Here is a 15,081-nt window from a genome sequence, read left to right on the forward strand (position 1 = left end):
TGTTGGGACTATCTCAAGAAATTTCTTTCTTGCCAGAAATATCTTTCTATGCTAGAATCACCTTCAATCTTTCACTAAAATAAAATAAAATGAAATAACATCCAGATCATGTTATAAAATGTTTTACAACTTACAGGCACTCAGCTTCTGTTGATCTTATCATTCTTTCTTTTGCCTACTCTCTTGGAAGATGTCTCATTTTTGCTGTTAGCTACTTGAAATAGTTTACTTCATTTTCAAGATGTTTTAGATTTCACACCATTTTATGAGGAGGTACTTAAAAATAGTGTGCTTATCAAGAAATCTGTTTTGTCACTTTCATCTCATGTTATTTAATACTCCCTGTAGTAAACAGCAAACAGCCTAAGTAATGGAAAGTTTTGAACAATAAATTTCCCTTCACATTCTGGAAAGTAAGACTTTTTTGCTTTGGAATCATTTTTCTCCCGCTTATAATTTGAGTTAGTTATTCATATAACTGTGAAAAAAATATGATCTTAATCACAAATTCTTTTTGAGAGCAAATAGCAAATGCTTATGCTAAAATCTACACATTTACATATTTATGAACCATTTTCCTAAACACTGAAAACTAAATTACTTGACTGAAATAAAGACTTTCCATAGGTATTGTACATGGTATTCAAGTATAGGTCAAGTCTTACACATTGTCATAATTTGCTTGCATTTTAAAATTTATTTATAATTTCTTAATTTGTTATAAACAGGTTTATGTTTTAAACAAGTATATCTCTCCCCTTCATTAATATAGCACCTCATTATGGGCTTGAGACCTTATCCTGCTCCACCACCACCATTCCTGGTTCCATTTGAAGCTGTCGTTTTCTTCTGGCTACTATTGCTTTGTCTGCGGTGGGCACCTAAACTAAGCTGAACCAATCACAGTAATTCCCCATGATTTCTTTTCTTTTCATTAGGCATAAGAAAGTCTTTAGTAGAGGCAGTTATGATATTCAGGAAATGTTGGTGACCATGCTTTCTGTGGAGAACAAAGAGGAGGCACTAAGAACAAATGGAATTAATCATGTAGAAAGAAAGAGATGAGTTAAGCACAGAAGGAAGGAGAGAGAAAATGAGCTAGAAGCAAGAAATCAAATGCATTTCTGATATCTCATTTCTTTGATTTTTTTAGACGCATAAATGTCCAAATCTTTCCTGCCCTAAAGCTAGTCACATATTACTTGCATTCAAAAGTCCTGAACAATCCCAAAGTTTAGTTTCTCTTTATTTTTAATCTATAAAATTATAACATTTTAACTTAATTTTGACATTTTTATGGAATTATAACAAATGGTTTCCTCATTAATACTAAGACTTACTTACCTTAGCTAAGTTTATAGATAATCTTTTGGTTTTTTTACTATCTTGCAGACCATGTAGAGGAAAGTCAAGGATTCTTGAGAGGATTTTTAGTTCCTGATTAAAGTATTAGAACTACATATTGACATTTGAACATTCTTTTTATTGTCATAGTACTCTTTAACAAAAAAGGGAAGAAAATTTTGCAAAAAACAATTTAAGGTAAAAATTCAGCAATACAACCTATAAAATTGATTAGAAACTCTTATTTTAATTGTACAGTATGTAATTTTTAAATTAATAGTGTATAATATTGATAATCATGATAAATAAAAAGTATGTCCTTTGTGTTACAAAAAAAGCAACAGTAGTCAATGAAAATATTGAAGATATAAATGTTTTATAAAATTCATATCACACATGCATATAATAAGAAAGTTATTATTTCCTTCTGTATACACTACAATATATAAAATTTAAATGATCTTAGAAATTTCTTGACTATCCTCACGTCTTCTCCTTCAAAGGCCCTCTGACCAGGAGAACTAGTTGAGATATAACTCGAAGAAACTCCTAGTGGAGAATGAAATAACCACTAAGAAAGTCTATAATGGTAATAAATGGTAGTCCCTACACTTTTCAGTACCTTAGGGATTTTTTTTTACCTCAACCTTGAAACCATTTTCAGACCCTACAAGTACTTTACTGAATGTAATAATATTTAAACAGTATCAACTAACAACTTATCCTTGATGTGGCACAGCAAAGACTGTAAAGTGAGGATTGAGGGAGTGGGAGAAACAGGAAGTGGTTACCTGGCACCATGTTGTGAAATCTTTAACCTACGTGTTGTGATGCTCAATACGTTCCCATAAAGAAGTCATGGGAGGATTTCTCACTGATTTTAATCAACAGGTTACTGTGACCCCAGAACATGAGACAGGGTTATACACAGTTTGAACACAACAAATGCATGCATTAAAAAGTTAGATAAATAGAAAAAACGATCCCCAAATGTATATGGAACGACAGAAATAAACCCAGGTATATATTGTTGATCTTTGTACTAAAAGTAGTACAGACGTATTCTTTAGGCCATAGAGAAGGTTTCATACACCCTGAATAGCCCAAGCAATCATTCTAAAGAAGAACAAAGCTGGAGGCATCATGTGTCCTGACTTCAAACTATATTATAAAGCTATAGTAATCAAAACAGAATAGTATTGGCATGAAAAAACAGATACATGGAACAGAACAGATGCATGGAACAGAGAGCTCAATTGAACAGAACAGAAAGGACAGAAATAAACCCAGGTATATATGGTTGATTAATTTATGACAAAGGAGCCCAGAATATCCAATGGGTAAAAGGCAATCTCTTTAACAAATGGTACTGGGACAGCTGCACAATTTCATGCAAAAGAATTTAACTGAACAACTACCTTACACTATACACAAAAACTAACTCAAAATCAATTACAGAGTTGAATGAAAGACCCAAAATCATAAAACAAGAAGAAAACTAAGCAATAAGCTCCTTGACATGGTCTACATGATGATTTTTTTACTTTGACACCAAAAGCAAATAGAACAAAAGAAAAATAAACAAGTGAAACTACATTAAACTAAAATGCTTCTGCCCAGTGAAGGAATTCAATCAATGAAATGAAAAAGCAGCCTGCCAAATGGGAGAAAATATTTGCAAATTATATATCTCATAAAGGGCTAATATTCAAAATATATAAAGAACTCATACAACTCAATAGCATAAAAACAATTCAGTTAAAAAAATGGACAGAGCATCTGAAAATACATTTTTCCAAAGAAGACATACAGATGACCAACAGACCCATGAAAAGGTGTTCAACATCACTAATCATAATTAAACTTTAAATCAAAATCATAGTGAAATATTATTACATCACATCTGTTAGCTTGGTTATTATAAAAAAGACAAGAAATAGCAAGTGTTTGCAAGGATGTGGAGAAAAGGGAACCCTTGTGCACTGTTGGTGGGAATATAAATTGGTCCATTGGAATATAAATGTTTAGCCACTAGGTAAACATTGTGAATGTTCCTCAAAAAATTCAAAGTAGAAATACCATATAATCTGGCAATTCCATTTCTGGATATTTATCTGAAGGAAACAAAAACACACTAACTTAAAAAATATATATACACCCCTTTACTCATTGCAGTATTATTTACAAGAGCCAATACATGAAAAGCAACCTAAGTATCCATGCGTCAATGAATGGATAAAGAAAATGTGATACACACACACTGAAATATTGTTCATCATAAAAATGAAGCAAATCTTTCCATTTGTGACAACATGGGTGGACCTCGAGGTCATTATGCTAAGGAATACAAGTCAGACAGAGAAAGACAAATACTATATAATCTCATTTATGTGTGGGTTCTAAAAACAATGAAACTGAACTCAGATAAGAGAACAGATTGGTGATTGCCAGGGGTGGAAGGTAGGGGGCAAACAAAATGGGCAGAGTTGGTCAAAAGGTGTAAATTTCCACTTATAAAATAAATAAGTCCGGGGAATGTAATGTACAGGTGATAATAGTGTATTGTGTATCTGAAAGTTGCTAAAGAAAGTAGCTCTTAAAATTTCTTATAAGAAAAAAGAATTGTGACTAGGTACAGTTATGGAGTAAACTAGACTTACTGTGGTGGATATTTTGCAATATATACAAAGAATTATGTTGTATACCTAAAATGAATATAATATTATAAATCACTTAAACCTAAAACAAATTCTTAGAAAGAAAGGGAGTCTTTGATCTATGTTTATCCTATTTTAGATAATCTTCTCAAATATCAATGTGGAAGTCTTGTTTTGGCTTTAGAAGGGTTAACTAATTCTTGCTCTTTTTAAGAAAGGTCTACAAGCTAGCAGAGTTAACTGGCTCTCCTGTGGATCATGGTTACCTGGAGACTAAATTCTACTCTTAGCTGGATTATTTCCTTTCTCCAAACCAGATGAGTTTGGAGAAATCAGATTAATGTTTCATCAACAGGATGCAAGAGTGTATCAAAGGATAGTCTGACTAGCAGAAATCAGGTTCTTGTTGTTTTAATTTTTTGAACTGAGTTACAGTTATGGCTCCAGTTTAAGGTTCCTTTAATGCATAAATGATCAAATAAATTACCACCTAATTACTCCTAGGACCTGAACCTGTTTCTGGTTAAGTAAATGGTGTCTTTGATAACAGTATATGTTACAAGCCAAAACTAAAATTCTTAGCTCAGGGACTCCAGTGGAAGCTGCTGCCAAAACAAGTATTTTAGAAATACCAGGCTGTCATTTGAACATATCTCTGTCTTTTACTGACTTATTAATAGTAACTTTATTGTGGCAGTTTTCTTGTTTGCTTAAGAGAGAGAGAGAGAGAGGTTTATTATTACCTAACCCACAGAGAATATAAATACAGAAGCAGGGTAGCTAACCGCTGGGATTGACACTCGATCAGGGTCAGGGCCAACTGCAGAAAGAACCAGCACAGGCAGAAAGGATAATGTTTAAGTCCAGGCTGTTGGGAGAAATATACAGCTGGTGCAAAGCAGTAGTATGGGAAATCTGGGTAATCCAGCTCTGCGCCAACTGTCCCCCAAATCACCCAGAAATAGCAGATCTACCCAGTAGCTGGATTTATCTTTATACTAAAAGTAGTACAGATGTATTCTTTGGGCCATAGAGAAGGATTCATACACAGCTGAACTGACATTTTAGCACACAGCCTTATTGAAAAAAATCAATGTGTATGCTATACAGAAAATACAAAAGTACATATTCTCTTTGGCAGTAGAACAAAGGAGGCAAGAGGGAAGAGTTAAAGGCAAAAACTGGTAGATATACATCATTCTGAATATTTTCTATGAAATCTCTATTTTTACTTCCTGTAACTTCATGTTTGGGTCACATTTGTAGTATTAGTCATCTGTACATATTGGGTTAACATTTATAGGTTTCTGTTACAATACACATCTTTGTTTCTGGCTACAGAGAGAGTGTCGATAACAATTTGTAAGTCTGACTAAAGGCAGGGAAGATTTATAGTGTTCCCTGTGGAATGGTTTACTTATATACTGATATATAGTTTGTCTTGGTAGACTGAAGAGAACTTTGAAGTTATTATATATATAAACCTCTGAAGAGTTATTTGGCTATATTTTGGAAAACTCACATATTAACCAATTCTTTTGTGGAAATTATAATGAACAATTAAATACATATAGCATCTACTCTAGAATTACTTGATGGTTAGAATTATCTACATGGGTATCCAAATTAATCTAAATGATGTAATAAAACATGCTGTTAGTCCTTTAAGTGTTTTCCTGTACAAGTGTTTCATAATTAGAAAGTTCTAGAAGTATTTTAAATGGTTATTATTTTCTTTCATTGATCTGGTTTCAGATACTAATGGTATAATGAAGGGAACAGATTTGGCAGGACTAATTTCTGTATACTCATTGCAGACATTTCTTCTAGCCATGGGGTTGATATTTCACATAGCAATGTAAACTGCTATAGCAAAGCAGAATTATGATCTTATTTGGACACATCTAACTTTGCCATTTTTCTATGGACATGGCCTTGGCCAATAGTGATTTGATTTTAGATGGAGTCTGACAAAAGGCAGAATGTGAAGAAGGTGAAATGAAAGTACTCACAACAAATTTGAGGCACACCATTTCTTTTCCTGTCAGGTCTGTAGTTGTGACCTGCTTGAAGAAGCAGAAAACCAAAATGAAAGAAAGGTCTGAGAATTCAGAAGTCTCAGTGAGAAAATGCCACTGCTAAAAGATAAATGGCTCTATGGATTTTACTCTTCATGTTTTGTGAAATGTTTTTGGAGTTAAATTTTAAGAGGAATACTGTGAATGCTCTTACCTCTAGCTTTGTTAAAAAGTATTTTTGTTAAATAATTTTAATGCTAAGGTTAATTAGGGAAGAAGGCACATGGAAATCCATTTGCATTGTGAAGAATAAACTGTTAAGTGGAAAAGGATAGGGCAAGGAGAAGAGACACTGTTTTGTATATTTTTGGTTTTTGCTTTCATTGTTGTTTCCTATAAAAATTTCTATGTCTTGGGGTCTACAAAATTATTTCATTATAGCAAATGCTATTATAAATTTACTTATATAAATTTCATTATATCCTGTTTTATATTTTTGAGTTCAAGAAGAACACTGTTATTTCAGAAGTCATTTGATGAAGAAAGGTATTATATCCAAGAAAGTAGAAGGCCTACCTTTTTCCCCTCATCAGGTAGCTTCTGCTTGTGAATGTCATTCTTTATATTTGCACTGTTCCAGCTGCTGGATTCCTAAGAGTAAAATGTGACATTGGGGCAAAAGATAATCCCAATAAGAAAATGATTCAATTAATATTAAGATAGTTGAAAGTTTAGTTTTTTAATATTCCTTGCAACTTTCTGATAATAAACACATTCTTGCTGAGGAAGCATAAAAGAGGAAGAATTTCAATCTTCTTGGCTCTGAATTGCTTTCTAATTTATTAAAAGGAAATAATGAAACTATTATTCTTAAGTGATAATATGCTGTGTTTTCATATATAGTCACTTTACTTTCAGTTATCCCTACCTTCACACTCACCCCTCCTCTGCCATGCTTCCCCAGGCCCTAGTCAATCTTTAGCTGTAAGGTCAACTTTTCTTACTCTGAAACTTTCTTCTCTGGATTCCCTAGAGTAAGCACATTTCATTTTAATATCAGCATATGTAATATGGCTATTTGTTTTTGTTTTAAATTTTTTTATCTTAATTGTTTCAAATCTAGGCTTTTCTCTTCGTGCCAATGTACCTCCCTTGAGGGCGGAGTTCGAGTTCAGTGCAAGGAGGGAAATACCAGTTTTAGGTGTTCTCCCAAAAGTTACCCTAAGCTCTAAAAATATTTTTCAAGTCTTAATCTCACAGGTAAGTAATATTCCTTTTGCTTAAGATAATCACTTTGATGGAAATACAGAAAATTCTGTTGATTCTTTACATCTTTTATAGTATGAATGTTAAAAATATTTAAGAATATATTTTGGTTTGGTAGAAGACATTGAAGACCCTGAATGCTATAAGACAATGGACAAAATGTGATAATGGTAGGGATGAACAAAAACTTAGTGGCTATTTTCCAATTTATTTAGGATTTACCCATATGCAGTTGCTAGTATTGACCCCAATATATACTTCTAGAATGGGGTAGAAAGCATTCAATTATCTTACTTATATTTATTTTTTAGAATAAAAACTCTAATTGAAAAGAAAATATATAAATCTGTATTTTTGTAGTGGTACTATTTCCCATCTTTTTCGTTCAGTGTTAAAATATTTCCAATTAAGATAGAGGTTCTTATTTCAGGAAAACTGAAAAAAAATTTAATGTAAAATTCTTAAGAAATACTTGAGTTTTTTCTTTCTACAGTTGATTTTCTTTAATTTGATTATACATATATTTAAAGTGTGACTAGAGCAAAGTAGTAGAATTTATTAGAAATAAAACTGTCATAAAATATTTGAAAAAAATGATATTTGGTGTTATTCATGAAAAATTCAACTGACTTTCTGGGGACACAGTTCAACTACTACTCTTAAAGACTGAGCAAGATGAAGATAACTAATTTAGGGTAAGAGGTAAATAACTTTATACTTAAGAGTTCCTTACATCTTGACTTGTCTTCACAAAACTTGACTTTCTTTAGACCTGGAGTAGTGTTACCACCACCAGACCGTCTTTTTCTTGGTAATTGCTATGATTCTGAGAAATTGGAAATGCACTAGTAACACCAAAAGTTCATGATCAAGCCCTAAATATGCTTAAGTATTATGGTTACAATAGAGTTCACTAATAATTTAGAGAAGTAACACACTGTAACTTTAATATTCTTCATCTTTCTATTGTTTGCTTTTGAGCGTTATTTTAGCTGTATGATAAGATATCAATGCCAGATTCACCAACATGTAGAGACAGATTGATTGTGTTGCCATATTCTTAATTGTGCTCACTTCCTTTTCTTATAGGAAGGAAAGAGCAGTAAGAAGTCACCTGCCTTGTGGTAGAACTCTTTTACTCCTTGAGCAAAGAACACATTACCAAGTGGCTATAGTGGAGTGGAAGTCTCAGGCAACTGGGAAAATGCCTTCTCTCCTTCCACATCTCCTTCCATGGATGTGTTTGGCACAGCTTGGTTGCTGTTTTTCTCTGCTACCTGAACACTGAGAGTCAATTGCATGGTGACAATATCTGATGCACAAATTGATGACAATGTGCCTTTATTTTGAAGTGCTTGATGAATGAATAGGAAAGGAATTCATTGAACCTATTCACATAGGCACTTAGAGTTTTAGATTTTTTCAGAGCTTTTCTCTTCTATAAACATCTCTATTTGCACACAAAAAATGCTTCCTAGAAATAGGTGGTTGTGCCATCCCAGAAATGAGTTCTATTAAAAATTTTTTGAAAAGAGCAATTCCTCTTTTTCTGTTTTCTAGCAGTACACAACTCTCAGGTAATGTTTAGAAACCTGTGTTTCTATTCTGTTAATAATTGTTTTGATTTCATTCAATCTACTATTTCTGCAAAGATCAAACATTAATGGGGACCAAATGCCTATTGCATTAGAAAGACTACTTCCTTCAAAGATGTTCATTGATGTATGTTGAAACTGCAATCAATAGGTTAGAGGTGGCCAGAAGAATATCGTTAATAAAGGATTTTTATTTCTCATGAGTGATACTCATTTAGTGTATGTTTTGTTTTTAGCATAGTAGAAATCACTTTTACCAAGTTCAAAATTTTGTTATGATCATATTTTTAGGGATTATGCCTAACGGCAGTAATAATGGTATTTAGTCATACTTACCTTTTATTACTATCTATGGTTATTTCCTCTTAAATCCATTTTTTCAGATGAAATGTAGAACAAAAATGTAGTTCTTAAATTAATCTTTTCTCAAGGTCTCAGGACAAGTAGGTTGACACAGTTGATACAAAAAAAGTATTTCTTTTCTTTGATATATCACATTAGGTTTATCAGTTTGTGAATCATTTACAGAGTAACTGTCAATTTGATGGTTTGGCAAGTCCATTTCTCTTTTAATAAATACCTGTAATAAGTTTAGTTGTTTTTTTATTCACCACAAGGTTACTTAGTGCCTGAAATTAGTCATGTGGACTTTCCAGATGCAACTAAGCACTTTATTAATTTGTATGCAATTAAAGATTCAAATACAGTGAAATTCTTGCAGGGGCATGATTATTTCCGTACTACTTAGGAAACCATAGGAGTGCTTTGATTTCCAAGTCCAACACAATTCTTTATATTATTTAATTTTGAAGAACTATAAATGAGCTATGTGACTAATCAGATTCTTATATTTTCTCTTTTGATATGACAAGAACTGAATCAGCAGCTTTTTGTTCTAATAAGGATATTAAGAATAAAATTACAAGATATTTCACAAAACTTCCCTTTTTCCTGATTCAAAAGTTTGACATTATATTTACCACAGACTGTTTATATAGTTACAGCTAAATATAAAGACACAGATGGGCTGCTGAGACCAATGCCTCAAACATATGTGGGTGTATGTGTAGGTTGGGTGTACAGATATATATTTGCAGGTTATTTTGGTTTGAGTAAAATAGTTATTTCTGTAGGAAAATTTACATGTACATGTACACATCTTCATAAACATGTAAGGGCATACGTATGTGTTTATATGATAGACAAGTGTGGTGGATTAATTTGTCATCAGTGTTTAAGTGTTTTGTTATTTTCCACTTTTACTCTCATGAGGTTCCTATGGCTTTGGAGAGTGGTCCTATGAACTGAACAACTTGATAGCAACCTCCTGGGCTACACATACTTTGTCTCAGATAATCTGTTGTGAATAGTATAGGCTGTGTTGCTTTGACACCTGATTTTCTGTTAGGACAATATGCTCAATTCAGTATGTTCAGAGGTGATAAAAGGAAATTTTCAACTGTTCTGGCCAAATACTAGGGCACTTAAAAGTTAGTGTTTCTTGTTATAAGAAAATTAAGTCCCAGAAAATACATGCATCACTGAAATATTTCCAGATTTCATGTTAATTTTCTTCCTTCTCATTTATTTCAGGCTTAAAAGTTTCTGGATATATGTTGAGTACTGAAATTTTGCACAATAGGGGGAAGTCTTCAGTGGCTTGATTCTATTTTAGTCATTAAAGAAGTTTGATGATCTTTGATGTCCCCAAAAAGAACTATAGCTCTCCTTACTAAGTTACTTGCATCTTTTCCTTAAGTCTCCTTAAGCCCTTTCCATTACTTTAAGAGGCAGAGGAACGTGTAATAACAGATTATTTCCCTTTGATTTCTCACGTAAACATGCAGACAGCTCTCTATACACAAGGAATATGCTATCCAAGTCCTCCAGTATTTCTTTAACACAAAATACTTTCCACAATACCTCACTTTCTCTCCTGACTGAATCTGTATTTCCCATTCTTTCTCTAATGGTCCTGAAGGTAAGGCTCATCTAGTTGCTGCCCAGTCCATCTACCATGTCTTTTAAAAGTAGGGTGGAGAAAGACAGATACTGAATGGTGTCACTTATATGTGGAATCTAAAGAAAAAAAATGCTCACAGATAAAAGGAAAGAGGTGCCAGGGGTTGGGGGTTGGCAGAAATAGGGAGAGGTTGGTAAAAGTATTGTCAGTTCTAAGATGAGTAGGGTTAAGAATTAAATGTATAACATGGTGGCTATAGTTGAAAACAAATTTCAATAATACAATACTGTGTTAAGACAGCAGAATTTAAGTGTCCTCACCACAAAAGAAAAAATTAAATATGTGAGTAATGGATGTGTTAATTAAAATGATGGGGGGAATCCTTCCACAATGTATACGAATATGAAGTCATTGTACTGTATACTTTAAATGCCTTAAATTTTGTTAACTATACCTTAAAGCTGGAAAACAAGCTGCTTATAGAGATATAAAGAGCTGGAGAGATGAAAGCAACTGAATCAATGTCAAGCGTACATAGCAAATCGTAGGAATCACAAACACTGATACTTTGAAATTGGAGTTTTTGATGAACATCATACTTTATCCCTTAGAGTACCATTTTAACTTTTGAACTACCACAAATACTTTTAAGACCAGTCTCCAAAAATGCGCACATTCTCATAGATGTATTACAGTAAACATACCCTTGGAGAAGCTTACATATCTACAGAATAAAACAATACAGCCTGGAATTAATGCTTATAAGTTATTTTGTCTTTTGATTTTGATACATTTATTTCAAAGTAAATGTAACAATGACAAACTCAAATGCACAGTATGGATTTAAGACCTTTACCCTAGTCTTTTTCCCACTTTGCATTACTACAATATTCAGTCTTAATATCTCTATTACTTAGTAGGATGTTTGCTTCCTTTCTATATTTTTGGTATTCATCATTCTATTTTTGTGGTTTTACCAGGATTTTGTTATCCAGTTTGATCTTAAAGTGTGAATAAACTTGGCAAGCATGTATCTGATGTGAGTTAAGGTACTTTGGGCAAAGCTTCTTTCCCCAAACTTTCTCTGCCGGCCCTGTTGTCGTGGCTCACCGTCATGAGTTAACACGTGGGAGGTGGTGATGATGACATGCCAATCAGGGATATTTAAGTTTCTGGAGGAGTTTTCCAGTTGAAAGCAATTGTGTGTGTCCCTAATGAGTTAGGCTTCCTTTCCCCACAGCAACTATTCAAACATTATCTACTTCATGAAGTCTCTATACCTGATCAGTATCATTTTGCAAAGAAAATTCAAGTCAAGTGAGAATTCCCTGAGCTTCCCCTCCGTCATACCATCTGTGCACCTGCACTTCTCCTCCTCACATTGAGGATTTCTCTTTCTCTTCTTTTACCCTCCTTCATTAAATTTTTGTCCCACAACCCAAATGAAATTGTTCTTATCAGAATTGCTAGAAAAGTCAACTTTACTAAATCCTATAGTCAATTTTCATTCATTATCCTCCTTGATCTTCTAACAACATTTGGCGTGGTTGGTCACGTCCAATTTCTTGAACAATTTTCTTTCCTTTTCTTTCGGCATATCTCGCTGCTCTGATTCTTCTCCTGCTATAGGTGGCTGTTCCTCTTTCTCCCCTACCACAGCTGGATGTTGGCTCACTTCCATTCTTCATTTAACCTTACTCACTGTGTGGTCCTTTTTTACATATATCCAGGTAACCTGAATTTCTATCCTCACCTTATTCTCTTCCTTGTATACTGAACTCATGTATTAACACCTGCCTAATAGGCATCTCTACTTTGACACTTAATAGGAATCTCTAACTTAGCATATCTAATAGCAAATAGCTGCAGCATGGTCCAGTTCTAGGCCTCCTCCAGTCTGACCTGTAAGGAAATGGCACTAGTACTAACCTAGCTGCTCAGTCTAAAAATTTAGGACTTATACTGATTTTTTCTTTTTCTCATGTACTAGGTCCAATCTATCAATAAAACCCTCAAGCTCATATTTCAAGTAGTAATGGGATATCACTTCTATAATTATAATACAAAGACTGTAATGTGTGCCTCTCAAAGAGATTCTCCTTCTTGGCTCTGAGGAAGGAAGCAGCTATTTGGTGAAAACCCATATGGAAAGGTACTGAGGATAGACTCCTGTCAACAGCCAGCAAGAAACTGAAGGCCTCAGTCCAAAATCGCACAAGGCATTAAGTATAGGTAATAACTACCCAGGCTTGAAAGCAGATCTTTTCCTAGTCAAATCTCTAGTGAGACCACCGCCTGGGGTAAAACATTGATAGCAGCTTTATGAGACCCTGAAGCGGAGGACCCAGCTAACTATGCCCTGGCTCTTGACCCACACAAATGTGAAATAATATTGTTTTAATCCACCAAGTTTGTATTAATAATTTATGCAGCAATAATTAAGACACCTCATCTCCTTTTCATGGTTGATTCTCCAAACATTCTCCATACATCAGGCCAGTGATTTTTTTTTTGCCAAGTTGTTACCAAATTATCTTAATGGTTTATGTTGTTCACTTACTAAATGTATTTGAGTTCTTTTTTTGCACTAACCTGTATATTAAGACCACAGATACATTATGAATGGATACATCCCTCAAAATACTTGTCTATACTGTATCTCCATGTCCTTACCTCTTACTTAGTTTTCAATGCAATAAAATTCATTATTCCACTCAAATGTCTCTTGCCATATTTGAACTCCTAAAATCTATCGGAACCAGTCTTTTATTTAAATCATGTTTTTTTCTTTGTTTTTCCTCTGGACCATCACCCCACATGTCCTTCAAGATTATGTTTTCTACTAATCCTCTCCTTGGATTATTCTAGTTCATTACTACAATACTTATGTTTTCTTTCCTTTCACTTCTCTGGCCTTTTGTTCTTACCCTTAATTGCCAGGGGATAATTCCACCTACATCTGTCTCCCTCCTGCTATAAACCCTTCATGAATAATTCCACTATTTCATTTTAGCTAATAAATTCGATTGTACAAATCCAGGACAGCCCTATTTCCTGATTTCCAGACATATTTACAGATGTTGCTCTCTGAATAGTCTACAAATACTTTATTTATTACAACCAATGCTGTACTTTGTTTCTTCCTTCTTACTGCTTACCTCCCTCTGTACTTAATGTCTGTACACATCTCCTGATCTCCACATATGGTTCCACCAACTATTTGAGCATGCGATCCTAATGCTCTGGTGTCATCCTCAGCCCCCATCTCTCAAAACCATCTGACTCCCTTCCACTCTCTCCCACACAAACAGTCAGTGGATCATAAGACCCTGTCAACTCCTGTAGTAAGCATCTAGGGGATCTGTCTCTTTCTATTCCTATTTCTATTTTTGAGCTTCATTATTATAGTGTCTCCAAATGCCTTACTATGTTATGCAAGATAATTTGTAAAGATAGTCACTCTTGGCTAGTCCTCTTTTCACTCCTCCATTCACATGGCCTAGGTAACCCAGCCTTCTCTTCACCATGGCGTTTTGCTTACATTCTTTCTTCTTGAAAGACACTCCACCTTGTCTCTTGAGTTGTTCCTTCGTTTACTCAAAGGGAGAGTAAAAGCTTTCCCCAGTTATTTCCTTCAATCCATTCCTTCCACATTAAGTTCTTTCTATGTGTGTTCAGTGTATATTGTTTACATATTTATTATAGTATTGACCACGTATTTTAGCTATTTGCTTAGGTTTTATCTCTCTAGGCTGAGATCTACAAAGGACCAAGTATAACATAGGTTTAAATTTCTGAATCCTCCATTAAAGTACTGTTTCTGGCACATGGAAGGAACAAAATAAATATTTTCTGGTTTTAAAGTTAAGGGGTAAAACATTACAATCTTTGTAAGCTATTAACGCTATTAGCAGCTTAGCCCCAAATACTATTTCAGTAACCAGCCAGCTATTTAGCAAGGATGAAAGGGTATGAGACACAGTGCAGGACAGTTTGAATGAAGAAGAAAGGGTACTGAATGTGGAAGTGTAGACCAGAATGAAGAAAAGCACAGCAGTGAAGGGTTCTGGTAGTCAGAGCTCAGGGGACAGGAATAAGGGAGAGAGAAGATACAGAAGAACAGGAAGAGAATCACACAGAGAAGGATGGAGTGGAGCTAATGAAGCACTCAATGTGCCTTTTCTACTTCACAATCTCTCAGACCCAACTGAGTGGCCATCTTCACTTGGATGATAAAA

General features: G+C 34.1%; 1 long non-coding RNA gene across 1 annotated transcript in view; it reads right to left on the minus strand.

Moving 5' to 3' along the window:
• Positions 1-312: 312 nt before the first annotated feature.
• LOC130683626 (uncharacterized) overlaps positions 313-15,081 on the minus strand; it is a 226,684-nt gene continuing 211,915 nt past the window's right edge. The window contains exons 2-4 of the long non-coding RNA XR_008997517.1: positions 6,596-6,670; positions 6,014-6,064; positions 313-1,000 (exon numbers count right to left, since the gene is read on the minus strand). This is a non-coding gene — a long non-coding RNA (uncharacterized LOC130683626). The remainder of the gene's footprint in view (positions 1,001-6,013; positions 6,065-6,595; positions 6,671-15,081) is intronic.

This window comes from Manis pentadactyla, chromosome 1, assembly GCF_030020395.1.
Source record: "Manis pentadactyla isolate mManPen7 chromosome 1, mManPen7.hap1, whole genome shotgun sequence".
Lineage (NCBI taxonomy): Eukaryota > Metazoa > Chordata > Mammalia > Pholidota > Manidae > Manis > Manis pentadactyla.